Source organism: Astatotilapia calliptera, unplaced genomic scaffold, assembly GCF_900246225.1.
Source record: "Astatotilapia calliptera unplaced genomic scaffold, fAstCal1.2 U_scaffold_124, whole genome shotgun sequence".
NCBI lineage: Eukaryota > Metazoa > Chordata > Actinopteri > Cichliformes > Cichlidae > Astatotilapia > Astatotilapia calliptera.
Window position 1 is genome coordinate 21835 of NW_020535646.1, and position 17697 is coordinate 39531.

Below are 17697 nucleotides of genomic sequence, written 5' to 3' on the forward strand. Positions count from 1 at the left end.
TACAGAGTCATCTCTGGAAGACGTGAAGAAGCTGAAGGTCTGCATCGAGTTGAATGGCCTTCGGCTCAACAAGCCCCGCCTACCCGGGGAGTTCAACCAATGGCTTCCCACTGGTCAGAGATCAGCAGAGGCCAACAGGAAGTTCAGAACAGATGTCCCATCCATCAGGGCGAGGTCAGACATCAGCGAAGGCTGGTGTGAGCCCACATTTATGAGAAGGGATGGAACGAGAGGTAAACCCTCAAATTTTGCTCTTTAAACTTGACACTTTGCCTCAGATGATTCTACGTGTATTCAGGATCCGACTAAAGAACAATAAAAAAATTTAATGTACTGTGAAACTGGAAACTAAAGAATAAAATGTGTTTAGACACGAGTAGAGACATGTCTATAAGCTGACAGCCCATGTCAAGTTTCATGATGATTTGGACTTGTTTCACTTATTAAACCACACTTCTAACCCACGCTGCATGAGGCACACATTTATGTGTCAGCGGCAGACCTCTAACAACTTTTATTCTGAAGGCAGAGCTGTGGGTTCAGAGCAGAAAGCTCTGCTGCTGTTGCTGCTCGTGCTGATGAAATCTCTCTCTGCGTCTCTCTGCTGTCATCAGTCCTCCACCTCTCCATTTCCTCCTCCACCCCCTCTCGTCTCTCCCTCACAGCTCTTTTTCCTCTCTCTGTGATTGCCGGAGCACACGAGTGGAATTACACCAACGACGTATGTGTATGTGAGCGTGTGTGTAAATCTGTGTGTGTATGAACCCGTGCGGCCTCGTGGCGTGCTAATAGCCGTCTAACATCTCCCAGATGGAGCTGTCACACTCGCAGTAATACATAGGGAATGTGTTAGCAGCCTCCTCCTCCTTGTCTCCTTGCTCTGTTTGTTGAAGGCTGCTCGGAGTGGCACTCACAGTCTGTGCTTGTTCTCTTCAGGATGTCAAATTCACTTTAACTCAAACCAAATAAATCCAATTAAATCCAAACCTGCCATTAGTGGTGGTGGTGGTGGTATTGGTGCATCTGACTTACAAAGTCTTTGCTGATTTCATGCACTTGCCTAAGATCTGCAAATTTACTACATGCTAATGATGCTGATAACAAGGTCTGTAAAGCTATTACTTTTTAGGAGAAACAAGTTGGAATTATTGCAGACCAACACGTAATTAATTTAAATAAACCCAAATGCAGCACATTTGAATGCTGTTGGAACTTGATTTGTCAAGATGATACAATCAAAAGCATTGATTTAAATGTGATCCATTTACATCAAAATAGGAATGGACCAAATGGAGCACCCTGTGGTACACCAGATTTATGAAATAATTTAGGTGTTTAATTTGAACAGCCATTGGCTGCTTATGGTTACTTTTCTGCTGTCGTGGAGTTTGCTGGGAGCGCTGAGCAGTTATATTTACCAAAGCATGCACTGCAAGGATTTTGCTCACACTGATTGTTGACTGTATGTCAGTTTTTGTTGTCCAGAAGATTAACTTTACCAATGACTTAAAGCACTTTGAAGATATAGGCAAGGCCTTCTTTGATAAAGACATTGTCTAGATGGGAACATATGTTGCTCTAAACCTGTTTATTGCATTTAGCACTGATGGCCTAATATGCCACCATACCATCAGAGACGCAGGCTTTTGAACTGAGCACTGATAACAAGCCAGATGGTCCCCCTTCTTTTAGTCCAGAGGATGCTGTGTGTTCCATGTTTTTTTTTTTTTTTTTAAAAAACTATTTCAATGTGTCTGATCACAGAACAGTTTTCCATTTTGCCTCAATTTTAAATGAGCTTTTGCCCATTTCTGTATAATGTTCACATAAAGCTTCTTTGCATGATAGAGCTTTAACCTGCAATGGTGGATGGCATGGTAAACTCTTTTTATCTATTTCTGGATGCGTTCCTGAGTCTATAAGGTGGTTTTCATGACAGAATTATCTTTGTTTTTAATGCAGTGCTTCCTGACAGCCCAGAGATCAGAAGCATTCATTACTGATTTTAAGCCTTTTTCCTCACACACAGAGATTCCTCCAAATTCAGTGAATCTTTTGATGATATTGTGTATGTTATATGAGAGATCTTCAACTCTTTTCAATTTTATATTGATAAACTATTAATAACTGCAATTTTTTACAGACTGGTGAAATCTGCCTCTCATGGATGCTCTTTTTATACCCAGTCGTATTAATGATATGTAGTCAGTTAACTTAATAACAATGCCCTCCAATTGTTTCTTTATAGCACCAATGATTTTTCAGGCACTTCCCAACTTTATTGACATGTCTTTCTGTCATTACACTCAAAATAAGGTAATATTGTTTTTATGAAAAACGCCTCATTCTATATAAGACTGAAGCCATATAAGAACTCCTCCTGCATGTATGGGGTAACATGGAATCTGACTGGGCCATGATACTCAATTTAAGAAGCAGCCCGTAGGACAGTCATTGGTGTGAATCTTGGTGGTAACCTAAGAAACCACTAATGGTTGTTGGTGGTAATAGAAGCCATCAGGCTGTAGAAAGAGTACTTTCAAATTTTGTTGGGCCAGGGGACTCCTGAAAAACCACCAATACCTGGGGTCGAGAAAGACTGCTGCCGTGACAAAAACAGAGGCTATACAGAAGGACTTTTTGTTGGCCTTAAAGAGGTTCCAGTAAACCATTCAGAAACTCAGGAAGGGAAAGCAGGGCTTGGTATTTTTGGTCGGGGAGTTGCTGGTGCACATTGTGAATACTGCCATGTGGTGGAAGTGGTACTTTGAAAAGCTCCTTCCTTCCTGCAACAACACTGTTGTTGGTCAAGTTTACCAAAGGAAGCAGAGACTGAAAACTTGCTGAATATCTGGGCAAAAGTTGCAAAAGTTTCCCCCTAAAAGCTCTAGAAATTGTTGGGCAGTCTTCAGACACACCTTTTCAGGGATACATGAACATCTGGAACAGTACCTATGAGGTAGCTGGGAGAGATTGTGGTTCTCATTTGCAAAAGGGTTCCCTCATATGTGATTCAATTGTCATGGTAACACACTGTTCAGCCTGTTGGAGAAAGCTGAGACGGAAGCTTGGACCCTCTTTTCCTTCTCCAAAAAATTCCACCTTGGAACAGTGGGAAAGCTCTGTACTAGGGGTGCAACGATACACAAAATTCACGGTTCGGTTCGATACTTTGGTGTCACGGTTCGATATTTTTTCGATACAAAAAAAATGTTCATGCCTTTTTAATTTGTCATTTATTAAAATTATAAATATATATTTTAACACAAAAGTACAGTTTTTAAATTTAACCCTAACCCTTGTGCGTGTTGTTTTTTAGCTCGTCATATTGCAGCCACAGAAATTCTTTTGTCCATGAAACCATAAAGCTGCACTTTCTTTTTGCCTTATAGTCTGATTTGTCATAACTTCTCCGTTTTGTGGTAAGCTTTTCTTTGGCTGTCACTTCTTCACCCTGACCTGTCTTATTTGGCTCAGCAGAACTAAAATATATATCTGTCTGTGAAGGTTCTCAATCATCCAGGTCATCGTAGTGAAATACAGTGGGGCAAAAAAGTATTTAGTCAGCCACCGATTGTGCAAGTTCCCCCACCTAAAATGATGACAGAGGTCAGTAATTTGCACCAGAGGTACACTTCAACTGTGAGAGACAGAATGTGAAAAAAAAATCCATGAATCCACATGGTAGGATTTGTAAAGAATTTATTCGTAAATCAGGGTGGAAAATAAGTATTTGGTCAATAATAAAAATACAACTCAATACTTTGTAACATAACCTTTGTTGGCAATAACAGAGGTCAAACGTTTACTATAGGTCTTTACCAGGTTTGCACACACAGTAGCTGGTATTTTGGCCCATTCCTCCATGCAGATCTTCTCGAGAGCAGTGATGTTTTGGGGCTGTCGCCGAGCAACACGGACTTTCAACTCCCGCCACAGATTTTCTATGGGGTTGAGGTCTGGAGACTGGCTAGGCCACTCCAGAACTTTCAAATGCTTCTTACGGAGCCACTCCTTTGTTGCCCGGATGGTGTGTTTTGGATCATTGTCATGTTGGAAGACCCAGCCTCGTTTCATCTTCAAAGTTCTCACTGATGGAAGGAGGTTTTGGCTCAAAATCTCACGATACATGGCCCCATTCATTCTGTCCTTGACACGGATCAGTCGTCCTGTCCCCTTGGCAGAAGAACAGCCCCATAGCATGATGTTTCCACCCCCATGCTTCACAGTAGGTATGGTGTTCTTGGGATGCAACTCAGTATTCTTCTTCCTCCAAACACAACGAGTTGAGTGTATACCAAAAAGTTCTACTTTGGTTTCATCTGACCACATGACATTCTCCCAATCCTCTGCTGTGTCATCCATGTGCTCTCTGGCAAACTTCAGACGGGCCTGGACATGCACTGGCTTCAGCAGCGGAACACGTCTGGCACTGCGGGATTTGATTCCCTGCCGTTGTAGTGTGTTACTGATGGTGACCTTTGTTACTTTGGTCCCAGCTCTCTGCAGGTCATTCACCAGGTCCCCCCGTGTGGTTCTGGGATCTTTGCTCACCGTTCTCATGATCATTTTGACCCCACGGGATGAGATCTTGCGTGGAGCCCCAGATCGAGGGAGATTATCAGTGGTCTTGTACGTCTTCCATTTTCTGATGATTGCTCCCACAGTTGATTTCTTCACACCAAGCTGCTTGCCTATTGTAGATTCACTCTTCCCAGTCTGGTGCAGGTCTACAATACTTTTCCTGGTGTCCTTCGAAAGCTCTTTGGTCTTGGCCATGGCGGAGTTTGGAGTCTGACTGTTTGAGGCTGTGGACAGGTGTCTTTTATACAGATGATGAGTTCAAACAGGTGCCATTCATACAGATAACGAGTGGGGGACAGAAAAGCTTCTTACAGAAGACGTTACAGGTCTGTGAGAGCCAGAGATTTTCCTTGTTTGAGGTGACCAAATACTTATTTTCCACCCTAATTTACGAATAAATTCTTTACAAATCCTACCATGTGAATTCATGGATTTTTTTTTCACATTCTGTCTCTCACAGTTGAAGTGTACCTCTGGTGCAAATTACTGACCTCTGTCATCATTTTAAGTGGGGGAACTTGCACAATCGGTGGCTGACTAAATACTTTTTTGCCCCACTGTATATATCCTGCCGCACTCACATAAGCTCAGCGATTCTCTGCGCGATCAACCTCTCACATGTTTAAGCTGCGGGAGATTTCACTTGTCATGTTTGCATAGTAAGCTAACGATTAATAAGACTATGTCAGAGGAATTGGTGCACAAATTATCATCACTCACAGATCAGTGCTGTCGCTCTCTATACACAGTTCGCACGATTGCAAAGTGAAAGCAAAAAAACAAGCGCAAATTCAAACACGATTTCAATATGTCACATATTGACAGTGGCTCACCCAATGACATAATTACCCAGCTACATTTCTGAAAGAATGCAAAAGCATTGACATATATTTTTCCTTCCTACAATAGCCCGACAGGCAGGGGAGAGATAGCCCCGGGACGTCGGGCTAGCGATATTGCGAGCCCTGTATCTGATTGAGGAATCACTCATCTTTGGAAAAGAGAGTTTATTACAGAGAAATGTCTCTTTCCAAAATAAAAGCTATACTATCCGCTTCTTCTGGGCTATATTCTCAGCAGCATATTAAACATATCAGGTCTCCATAAGGAGAATCCTGTGCTAACAGCTGTCTAAATGACTCGGCTAAAGTTTGTAGCATGCATGCTTGTTGTTTTTGTCTTTGCACTAGGATGATGTCGGTGTAAATGTGCAGTCATATTCGTTGTGTTCCCACTAGTGCTTTCAGGTTAATCTCGTTGAAATAACCTTAACGCCACAACACGGCAAATCTCCGTTAACGAGCTACCCTATACAGAGGGGCTAGACGGCCAACACGTTAACGAGCTAACTGCGCTAACACACTAGCTCCCACCCATGTAATTGAGCATTGCATGGCACATCCAACATACTGTTTTACTTTAGTCCATGACTCGCTTACCTTCAGGGTCATACGTCACATGAAAACCAAAATAATTCCAAACGCCAGATCTGAATGAGGGTGGGGAGGTCCACTTCTGTCTCGCTAGCTTGCCCTGCGCTCTTCCTTCTGACCATCCTGTCTGTGTTGAGTGCTCAGTGAATCTGCGTTCGACTACTCCGCCTAGGCTGCACTCTCGAGCCTAGGCGGAGTAGTCAAATGCAGATTCACTGAGCGCTCAACACAGACAGCATCGTCAGAAGGAAAGTTGATAAAATAAATTACAAATTTTGTATTGTTCTTTTTTTTTCTCCCCTTTGGTTTTCTTTCTTTCTCTCCCCCTCTTTCTTTCATTCTTTCCCCCTGTCCTATCCCACAGTCATGTCTGTCCCGTTTGCAACTGAAAATAAAATAAATTCATAATTATAATAAAGGTCAATCAAATGGACCAATATGATGATCCACTTAAAATAAATCCTCTTGGCATCTTTCTTGGCCTCAAGACAACAATTCTGATGGCTATAGATCCAAACGGGACACAAAAAAAAAAAAAAAAAAAAAAAAAATTGAAAAAAAAAAATTTGAAAAAAATTGTATTGTTCGATACATATGCGTACCGAACCAAAAGCACTGTATCGAACGGTTCAATATCGATACGAATATCGTTGCACCCCTACTCTGTACCCATGGGATCATGGGAGTTTGACAATCAAGTCTGCATGTGTCTTATAAATTTGGAGAATATTTTTTTCCAGGTTCCCTGAGGTGAAGTAAGAGGTCCTCTTAACTGTATAACTACAGGTTTCATGAGTCACAGTTACCTGTGGTCATACCTCAGTATAAGCAAGCCTTGACATAATATCAAGCATGTCTTGGTGGGTGTTAAACTCCATAGAGGATGTCCCTTGTTGCCATTTCTGTTATTCATGGACAGGATCTCAGGCATAGCTGGGAAGTGGAGAGTGTCCATTTTGGGAACTTCAGGATAGCATCTGATTTTTGCAGATGGTCTGGTTCTGTTGGCCTCAGAACATACTTTTGACACATACTGGGACGTCTGAAGCAGAGTATGAAGCAACTAATATGAGTGTCAACATTTCTAGTCTGAGTCCATAATTCTCTGCAGGAAAAGAGCAGATAAGTTCTTCTATGATGCAGGAGAGTTGCTGCCCCAAGTAAAAGAGTTTATCTTGTTTATAGAGGATGATAATGTGGACCATGAGATTGACCAGTGCTGCATTCACAGCCACAGGGGAGTTGTACCAGACCAGACAACCAGACACCCTACCCTTATCTGGGATCACTCTTTGAGGGTGTTTTCATACCTATAGTTTGATTACTTTGGTCTGAATCAGTTGGTGAGTTTGTAACCTTGTAGCTTTTCCATGTGGTTTGGGTTGTTTTCACACAGAGAAAAATCAGAGTGAACTCAAAGTTAACCAAAATACATGACAATGAAATACGTGAGAATGTTCAGTCCGCTTATTACTGAGATGTCTGGGTTGGGAGCAACAAAAGTAAATACAGGAACACATTGCAGTCTTCTGATGTATCCGAGAACACTGAGAATTCATGTTCATCTCACAGCTAGTTGCTGGTCCATACACAACTTTGTACATCATAGTGCAATTCAGTATTCCAGAATGCAAAGCATACAAGTAAGTTTTTTTAGCTCAAACTTACAACATACTAGGGTGCCGGTTTGGCTCAGTCGGATGAACGAGCGACCATGTTCCGCATGGTTGAAAGTAGGGCTGCCACAAACTATTATTTTGATAGTCGACTAGTCACCGATTATTTTAGCGATTAGTCGACTAATCAGATCATGCATCCATTGGACGTAAAAGTACAGCTTACTGCACAAGCATGCATCTGCTCTTATATAACTATCATTAGCTTACAGCTTTAAGTGTGTAAGGTATGTGCTAACTAAAAATAAAGACAAGATGATAGTTTATTAAATTTTAATGAAATTTGCAGATTGTTTTGGTGAAGTTTAATAAACTCCTTGCTATCTAAAATATAACAGGACACCGGAGTATATTCTCCAGCATCTCACACTTCTGATAATCATTTGTCTGCTTGACGTTTATTCAGCTGTGTAAAAACTAGAAGTTTAATCTCAGCCAAACCGATTTACTCAGGAACAAATAAAATACTACAAAAAGCCAAACAATAACATATTTAAGTTATCTAAGTGACTTATATATGTTTAACCTGAGTAGTGGTGGGTTTGAAAACGATTTGCCGGGAGTCCATTGTTCTCACGGGCTCTAGTGAGCCTTGCCCCCGGCTAGCTATCGAGCTAGTGGGTAACAGACGTCTCCGAAAACGTCGGAGCGCTTTTGAAAATATGTGGTGTCTTGATAAACTGAGCAGATATTTGAGATTTACACGGCTACATTCTCGTCTGAAAATATGTTAAACGTTTATTTTGTGACCCAGAAAGAATAATAAGAGTAATATTAAAACTAACTAGCAGCCACCATTGTTGGAAACTGAGCTGGGCTGCGCTATTAATTCTGTGATACAGTTTCTTCTTCTTCGGGGTTTAACGGCAGCTGGCATCCTTGTACATGCAGTGCTGCCATCTTCTGTTTCAGTCCATTATTACACTCTTAAATCCTACTACTTATCCCTGCGTCTTTTGTGATCTCATAAAGCTTCAAACGACGCATCGACTATCAAATCAGTCGTTGACGAAATCGTTGACGAAATCGTCGACGTAATCGTGACTCTTCGACTAATCGTGGCAGCCCTAGTTGAAAGCAGCCAGCCCGGGTTCGGGTCTGGCCCGTGGCCCTTTGCTGCATGTCATCCCCTCTCTCTTCCCCTCCGCTTTCCAGTATATATTCACTGTATTTATCCAATAAAGCTAGTCAAAAGGGCCAAAAATATATATTTAAAAAAACTTGCAACATAACTGGTAACAGTTCATTTGTAACTCTCTTGTTCAAAGGGTCTCAGTGCTGCTGTTTTGGACCCAGTGCGATTACTATGTTCACACCTGCACAAACAAACCGCGCCAAGGGGGAAAACAGATTAAATACCGAAGGTGTGAAAACACCATGAGATATATTGGAGAGTTCAGATAATGGGAGGGAAATTGGAGCAGAGTCACTACTTCATTGTGTCAAAAGGAGCGAAAAGATTAAAAGCTCCAACTCTAAAAAGTTCTCATTGTAACCTGAAGCCAAGTGAGGAAGATACAAAGTGATAGAAACGCTCCTGTTGAATTCTATTCGTAAGGCTCTTCTTCTTCACAAGCTCAAGAAAAACGTTTGTTGGTCAATTTCATGACTTTTTAGACCTGGGGATTAGGGCTGGGACAACGCGTCGACGTAATCGATTACGTCGACGCAAAAAATACGTCGACGTAAAAAAATCTGCGTCGATGCGTCGTCACTTTCAAAAAAAGACATGGCGGCAGCGAGTAGCGAAATCATGAGTGAGGCAGTTGCAGTCAACTTAAATCACTCCACCCGAACACGCAGTTCTACAGTATGGGGATATTTTAACAGAAAAGGAAGTGATTCAGTCGTCTGCCGGCTTTGTGAGGTGGAAATGGCCTATCATAAAAGCACGACGGCTATGCACCAGCACCTCAAACGACTGCATCCAGGAGCAGCTTCTGCAAAGGACAAACCACCGTAAGTTTTCAACTTTTTTACTAACGCTAGTTTTTACCCGTTAATTCATCCAGACCCCCCCGCCCCACGTAGACGTACACTCACTCATAGACACAGAGATAAACACCCAACCTCCGTAAATGCAAAACTAATTTAAGCTGCTTAGCAGTAACATACAGCAGCTGCTGTTTAGTTGTTGTTGTTTTGTTTGTGGCCCATGCTGGCAAAATGAGTCGGAATGCACGCAGGCTGATTATCAGAATCGGCGAAAGACAAAAATGTGAGACAGCGAATTGGCCGCAGGAGAAATGTTAACAAGGATAATGCACCACCTGCTAAACGTAGCCGTCGTGGACACTATTACAACATTGTTAAAGTGCTTGCAAAAGCAAAATGACAATGAACTCTTGATTTGTCAAATTTAATGTGTTTCATCCTATTTGAACGCTGTTTTTATACATAATGCTTCTCCAGCTTGATCTTATAGGTCAAAGTTATGCCATCTAATGACTAGAAAGCAGTGCACCAGTAAAGGTGCCATCAGCTATGGCTATTTAAACGTTATCTTTTCCAGCCATCATGATTACTGCATATCATATGTTCAACATTGGGGATTGTCATTAACCTCTTACTGTTATGCTATGAAAGCACATGGCATAACAGTATGTGTGTATCTATCTATCTATCTCAACCAGATCCTTATCAAATTATTTTGATATTATGCTTTCCATATAATTATTTAGTAATTATTCGAATTCATCTGTGTGCTGTGTGTGATTTATGATTTCAGGAATAAACAGAAAAGTCTGGAGGACTACTGTCAGAGAAGAAGTACACCATGCACCCCCCAGGAGGTGGCTGTACTTACTGAGAGCGTCTTAGCTATGATTTTAAAAGACAAGAGACCACTTGCTGTGGGTGAGGGATTCAAAGAAATGCTGACCACTTTCCAACCAGGTTACACTCTGCTGTCTAAGCGTCATTTTACAAGCATGATGGAGAGAAAGTATGAAACTTCAGTGGAGAAACTAAGCAATGAACTAAAAAAAGCCACATCCAAAATCTCCCTTACCACTGATGCTTGGACAAGTCTGGTCACAGAGTCCTACTTAGGGGTAACTTGTCATTTCATTATTTGTTCAAAGACGCCATTGCTGCTGTTTGTATATTATTAATTTTTTGCTATGATTTCCTTTGTTATATTTGTTTTGCAAAACATTTAATTTTTTGTTAAAAACAGAAGATTGCAGCACAATGTTATTGTGGATTTTATTTTGTGAATGAACAGCACTTTTTGGCAGAAAGCAAAGTGAATGTTACATTTTGTTTGTTTAAAGACACCATTGTTGCTATTTATTTGAAATGTTTTGTTAACTTTTCCTTAATTTTATATATGTTTGCACATTTCATTTCTTGTTAAATGCTATCTCTATTGTATTGATTGTACGACCTCTACAACTTTATTTTGCAATTGTTTTTTTATTAAAAGGTCTTCAAATGAATAAATTTGTGTTTTTCATTTATATACATAAATTAGTAAATGTGAAATTGCTATACAAGTCAAATAATGGGGGAAAAAATCATTAATCGAATCGAATCGAAATCGAATCGGTTTGAAAAATGACTCGTTAGATTAATCGATGCATCGAAAAATTAATCGCTAGATTCATCGATTAGGAAAATAATCGTTTTGCCCAGCCCTACTGGGGATAATGTCACCAGTTGTGACATTATTTATAGGCAACCTCTCCTAGTGAGTGTGGTCGTGGGCATTTGAAGGAAAATTACTATTTACTGTGTACTTTGAACTATATTGAAAGATAGCCATCTCCATTCTGTTCTATAAAGACTATGTTCAATCCTAGTTTTATTCAGTTCACTGATCTTTACAACTGAGATAATGGAACTTGGGGAACACAGTAGAATATCTCTTCTACGATCGATCGATATGCACAGTCGCACCTGAAAGCACCAGGTGTTTGCAAGAGGGGCGTGGCCAGTGATTCCAGATAATGATCATGTCATGCTTGAGAAAACAATGAATGCTGCAGTTTGATGATTAAAACGAGGAGCTGTTTTACTGCGACACATCCAGAGGGATTCGCACAGACACACACACTCAGTATTAGCCCTGTATGTGTGTGGGTCTTTACACGTGTCTCTAATTTTGTGCGTCTGCGCAAACTAGCTTCCAGTAAATGATAAATTCCTGTTTAGTAGCTTCACACATTCACGTGCGCCCTCATTATGTGCTGTATATGTTAATCCTATTCACAGAGAATGAGTACGTAGGTGAATAAAGTGTGTGTGTGTGTGTGTGTGTGTGTGTGTGTGTGTGTGTGTGTGTGTCTCTGTGTGTGTGTGTGTGTGTGTCTCTGTGTGTGTGTGTGTGTGTGTCTCTGTGTGTGTGTGAGTTTGTGTGTGTCCAGGCTGATAAATAATTCAGCAGATGGAAGCGGCGTGACTCCCCGTCGGCTCTCAGAAAAAACCTCTGGCTGTGTGTGTGTCTGTGTGCATGCGCGTGCAGTGGCATTTACACATTAGCGGTTGTGTGTGTGTGCGTGAGCGTGTGAGACGGCACAGCATGTGTGTGTTTTTCTGTGTGAGTGTTTCCTCCAGGCGTCTGCAATGGAAAACATTGCAAGCACTCTCTCTCTCCTCCCCTCCCCCACTATTTGCTACCTCGTTCGCCCGTTCACTCGCTCGCTCGCACGCCTGCTTGCTCGCTGCTCCACTCAAGCGAGGAAGCTGTGTGTTTCTTTGTTCCTCTCTCACGCTCTCTCTTGCTCTGTCTCTTATTATCTAACCCGTCCCCGGCTGAAGGACAGACGGCGGCTCATTTTGGGCGATGAATAGAGTCTTTGCACAAACAGGAGAATGATCACAAGCTGCAAGAAAAGTTTAAGTTTGTCGCACAAATTGGCCATTTTTAAGGTCACCCTGAAAATGTATTGACTCCGATTAACAGAATACAATTTTTAAGTGACGTCCACATTTAGGTTGGACATACGTTGATAGCTGGCAACTTGGATAAAAAATACCATTAACACAAAGCCATGGAACTAATTTTTCTATCATATCTGGTGTGATCTGTGTTTTAAACTGTCCTCATTTTCATTCATAACTCTAACTCAGCACTTCTAAGGGATATCATCATCCTTGATGTCCATCCAGCCTAAATCTCCATCAAGTCCCTGAAAAATCTTAGAACACGACATATTGTTCTAAAATAAATTAACTGTGGTGTATCACATCTTTGGAAGTTTCGTTTTTCTAGCCATACTTAGGCCTGTTTACTGCCACACCTGTTGTCAATCAAGAAATAACTTAAATAGGACCTGTTTGACAAAGTGGAGTAGACCAAAAGCTCCTCAAAAGCTAGACATCAAGCATAATCCAAGGAAATTCAGGAACAAATGAGAAAGGTAATTGTGATCTATCAGTCTGGAAAATATTATAAAGCCATTTCTAAAACTGTGGGATTCCAGTAAACCACAGTGAGAGCCATTATCCACAAATGGCGAAAGCATGGAACAGTGGTGAACCTTCCCTGGAGTGGCTGGCCAACCAAAATTACCCCAAGAGTGCAGTGAGGACTCATCCAAGAGGTCACAAAGACCCCAGAACAACATCCAAAGAATTGCAGGCCTCAGTTAAAGTCACTGTTCATGGCTCTTCCATAAGAAACAACATTCATGGTTCATGGAACCAGGAATTTTGCTGTCTACAAAAACATCCTAAGAAGAATGTCCAGGCATCTGTTCATGACCTCAAGAAGAAGTGCACTTCAGTCCATCTCTGAAGAAGAACAAACTGAAGAATTTGGAGTGGCCTAGTCAAAGACCTGACCTGAATCTGATTGAAATGCTGTTGCATGACCTTAAAAAGCTGGTTCATGCCCCAAAACACTCCACTTTCACTGAATTACAATAATTCTGCCAAGATGAGTAGGTCAAAAAATCTCCACAGTGCTGTAAAAGACTCAGTTATGACAAACACTTGAATTGCAGTTGTCACTGCTAAGGGTGGCCTAACCAGTTATTAGGTTTAGGGGGCAATCACTTTTTCACACAGAGCTGTGTAGTTTTGGATTTTTTTCCCCCTTAATAATAAACACCTTAGTTTAGAAAGTGAATTTTGTGTTTGCTTGTGTTATCGTTGTCTAATATTTGAATTTGTTTAATGATCTGGAAAAAAAAGTGTTACAAACATAAAAAATAGGAGATCAGAAAGGGGCCAAACACTTTTTCACAACAACTCTAGGTCTTCAATATATTCTCTGTCAGAAACAAGCCATCCTGTCTCTTTAACCCTCATCCATCCATCTATTATCTTGGCTTATCCAAAGTCAGGTTGTGGTGGCTAGCATCTCCCTTAGAGATAGGATGAAGAGTTCAGTCATTTGAGAGCAGCTCAGAATAGAGCTGCTACTCTTCCACAGCGAAAGGAGCCTATTGAGGTAGTTTGGACATCTGACAAGGGTGCCTCCTGGGTGAGATATCCCAGCCATGTCCAACCGGGAGGAGGCCCTGAGGAAGACCCAGGACACGCTCGAGGTTATATCGCTCTGCCGGCCTGGAGATGCCTAGGATGTTCCCCTGGAGAGAAGAGGATGTTGTACTTTCACCTACAAATTTGTTTCTAGAGATTACTGAATCCATTATATTTTCTCCTAGCGTCATATAAATTGCACTTCAGGATTTATAAAAACTAAAATAGAATTAACAACGTCTGATTCAAGACTGAGATATCTGTTAGATGGATTGTGATAAAAAGTCATTCTTATCTCTGGATAAATTGGAATCACTGTGACCGTCAGCATTTTAATGTAACTTTAATTAGTGACCAGATACCTGCAGGACATGCGTTCTGTTCACAGCCAAAACAGTGATTTTATACCTAACATAATGCTTTTAGTCATTGTTCAAGTATTTCCACCACGATAAACAAGTTGATACCTGATGACTTTTTAAAAAAATTATTATTAATATCATTTGTAATTTTGAATCAGTTCTGCCAGAATTTATGTTTTGACCAGAAACAATTCATCCCTGATTTGTCTTTTGTTTTTTCTTTCAGTTTTCCACATGGCCCCCCATCCCTCATCTCCTACCCATCTACCCCGGCAACCATCCAGCTCTGTACCTCGGCAACCTGCTCCCACATCTTTTGCCACCTTCACTTCCTTCCACCTTCAGGACAAGCATCAGAAGTTGAAGGAGAGCCACAAGGTGTCAAATTTCCTTCCTTCCTTGCCTTCTCTTCCTCCCTCTTTCTCTTCATCACCTGACCCCCATCCATTCCGCTGCCATGATGATGACCCAGACAAGCCGAAAGGCAAGCGTCCCTGCAAGACGAAACACACCAGAGGAGAAGCAGCAAAGGCGGAGGGACAAGACGAGGGTGGAAGTGATGAGGAAGAAAGGAACGGGAAGGTCAGTTTTTTTGTTTTTTTCTCTTTATAAAATGTGATTTATTTATTATTTATTTAGAACGAATGGATTTTTGAAGGACACCTTGAATAGAACTGTGAGCATCTGAGAGAAAGTGCAAGAGGTCATCTGTGTATATGCTTAGTTTATGTGCTCTATTTCTTCCGCTGCGTATTAGCAAGGGGATTACTGGCCACATCAAAAGAATAGAGGACAAGACCTCTGACTCATTTCCTCTCAAAATATGAAAATAGAAAAGTGTGATTCATTTTATTTTGCCATCACACATAAAAATAATGAGACAGGCAGGCCACCTTAGATTTAAACTGCACCCTTCAAATGCACACAAATGTGGAGAAATTGAGTTTGTTTTTGGTTTTCTTGTTTACTTAAATGCAGAAATGGTAACACATGCAAATGATGTGACTCAGAATGACTCAAACGCCCACACACTCACCCAGAGGGATGATGTCAAGAGGGAGCGCTTGTTTAACTCCTTGATATCGTTTTATATCTGTAGTAATACACCACAGCTGAAGGTAAAATCTAAGTGTCTAAATCAGGTGCTCGTCTGTGGACCGAAAAGAAAAGGGCATCTGGAACCGTTGTTTTATATTTGGTAAAACAAGTCCAGGTCACAACACCCACCAGTCTCTCTGGACAAAATGGTCCCTATAGGTTTGAAATACGATGGCTAGAAGTCAAAGTCTATGAGATAAGTGTGAGATATCCTAATCCTCAAGAGAAGTCTAAGCTAAAATGCCCATAAAACCAGTAACCAGTTCAAGATACCCATAAAACTGTCTTGGTATAATGACAAAACCTAAACGAGTCGCACATGACTAAAACAAGATGGCAACAAGTCCAAGTAAAAGCATAATTTCTGCAGAAATGGCCAGGACGGTTTTCCAACACTCTATTTTTCGGTCTTGTTGTTTGTCCTCCCTCTCGTCTCTTTTCCGTCTCTGTTAATCGCTGCAATTATCGTCCTGATTGGAGCTCACTGGGAAAACTCAGCAGGGACGTATGTGTGTTTTTACTGTCTGCGTGTATGTGTGTGTGCATGCGCGTGTAATTCAATTCGCTGCAGATTAAACTGAAGGAGAGAGCGAGCGAAGGAAGGAGGGAGGGATGGAGTGACTGAAGGTTATGAAGGAAGAATAATATTCTCCACATGTACTGCTGGTGTGCGTGTGTGTGTTCATACTGTGTGTGTGTGCGGGCGGAGGATTGTGTCGTTTTGACAGCTGCTGCACCGGAGATTTCCTCCGGGCAGCGAGGACACAAACACACGCTCACACACGCACACACTTTCTCTCTCTTCTCGCTCAGCCCTCCTCCTCCTTGTTGGAGTCTGCTGCGCTAGAAAACACACACACACACACCTCCAGGGCAAAGCTCGCATCCTGTTTGCCGATGCGTGGCGGCGAGCGGCTTCGTTTGACAGACGCCTGCACACGCACATTACACACTCACACAAACACCCTGACACACATAAAAACATTAACACGCACACACCGTCTGGCTGCTAAGCGGTGGAGGCTGTTACGGTGGCGTCAGCAGCTCAGCGCTGCATTTTCATCCAGCTCTACCTGCTTCTGATTTGATTAAAAGTACAGAATATATTTGTGTATATTTAGGTTTGTTTCTGCTTGAATACCACAGAAAATACTTTTCATCACTGGAAAAAGATCAAGAAAATGTCCTCATTTATTAAAGTGACCAGTTAATTTTAATGTAAATATATTAGGACCATTATCAAATTGCTTCTGCCAATATTATGAATGTTTAGTGTTTGTTGGTCTTGGTTTTGTTTTTCATTAATCTGGCAGTTCTGCCAAAGAGCTCCTGAGCGATGAACACTTGTTGAACTCACAGCCTTGAACCTTAATGTCGAAATAATTAACTCTTTGCAGGACCCAGTATCCTCTGGTTGGCTGATAGTTGTGTAGTGTGGTGCAGTAGTAGTAATTGCATTGTTAGTTTTGATCTGATTTCCCAGTTTGCTGCTATATCCAGTTTACTCTGCCGATACAAAAGAGAGAAGTCATCTTGATTTTTCGCCAAATCATCCAATTCTGACCTCCTTGTTGTTTGCATGATGGACAGGCTGATAGATGTGGTCAGGCAGGAGTCTCCATGGACTGTGATGTTTAAAGATGACACTGTGATCTGTAGTCAGAGTAGACATTAGAAGTAGTGAAAGTTGATGAGTTTAAATTCCTGGGGGTCAACCATCCAAAATAAAAGACGGTGCATAAGAGAGCTGAAGAAGAGAGTGCAGGGAGGGTGGAGTGGGTGGAGACAGGTGTGCAGGGGGATTTGTGACAGGACAGCAGCAAGACTGAAATGGAATGTTTACAAGATGGTAGTAAGAATTGCTGTGATGTATGGTTTGGAGATGATGGCACTGGTGAAAAGACAGGAGGCTGAGCTGAAGATGTTTAGATTTTAATTGACAAGATTAGAGACTGGACAAGATTAGAAATGAGTACATCTGCGGTTGAGCTGCTGAGGTTGAGCATTCTGGAGACAGAGAAGCAAGGCTGAGATGGTTTGGACATGTCCAGAGGAGGGATAGTGGATAGAGCAAAGGATGGAGATGGAGCTGCCAGGCAGGAAGAAAAGAGGAAA

General features: G+C 41.5%; 1 pseudogene; it reads left to right on the top strand.

Annotated features, from left to right (window-relative positions):
* The window catches only part of LOC113017438 (BCL-6 corepressor-like), a 45758-nt pseudogene that overhangs the window by 15583 nt on the left and 12478 nt on the right, over positions 1 to 17697 (top strand).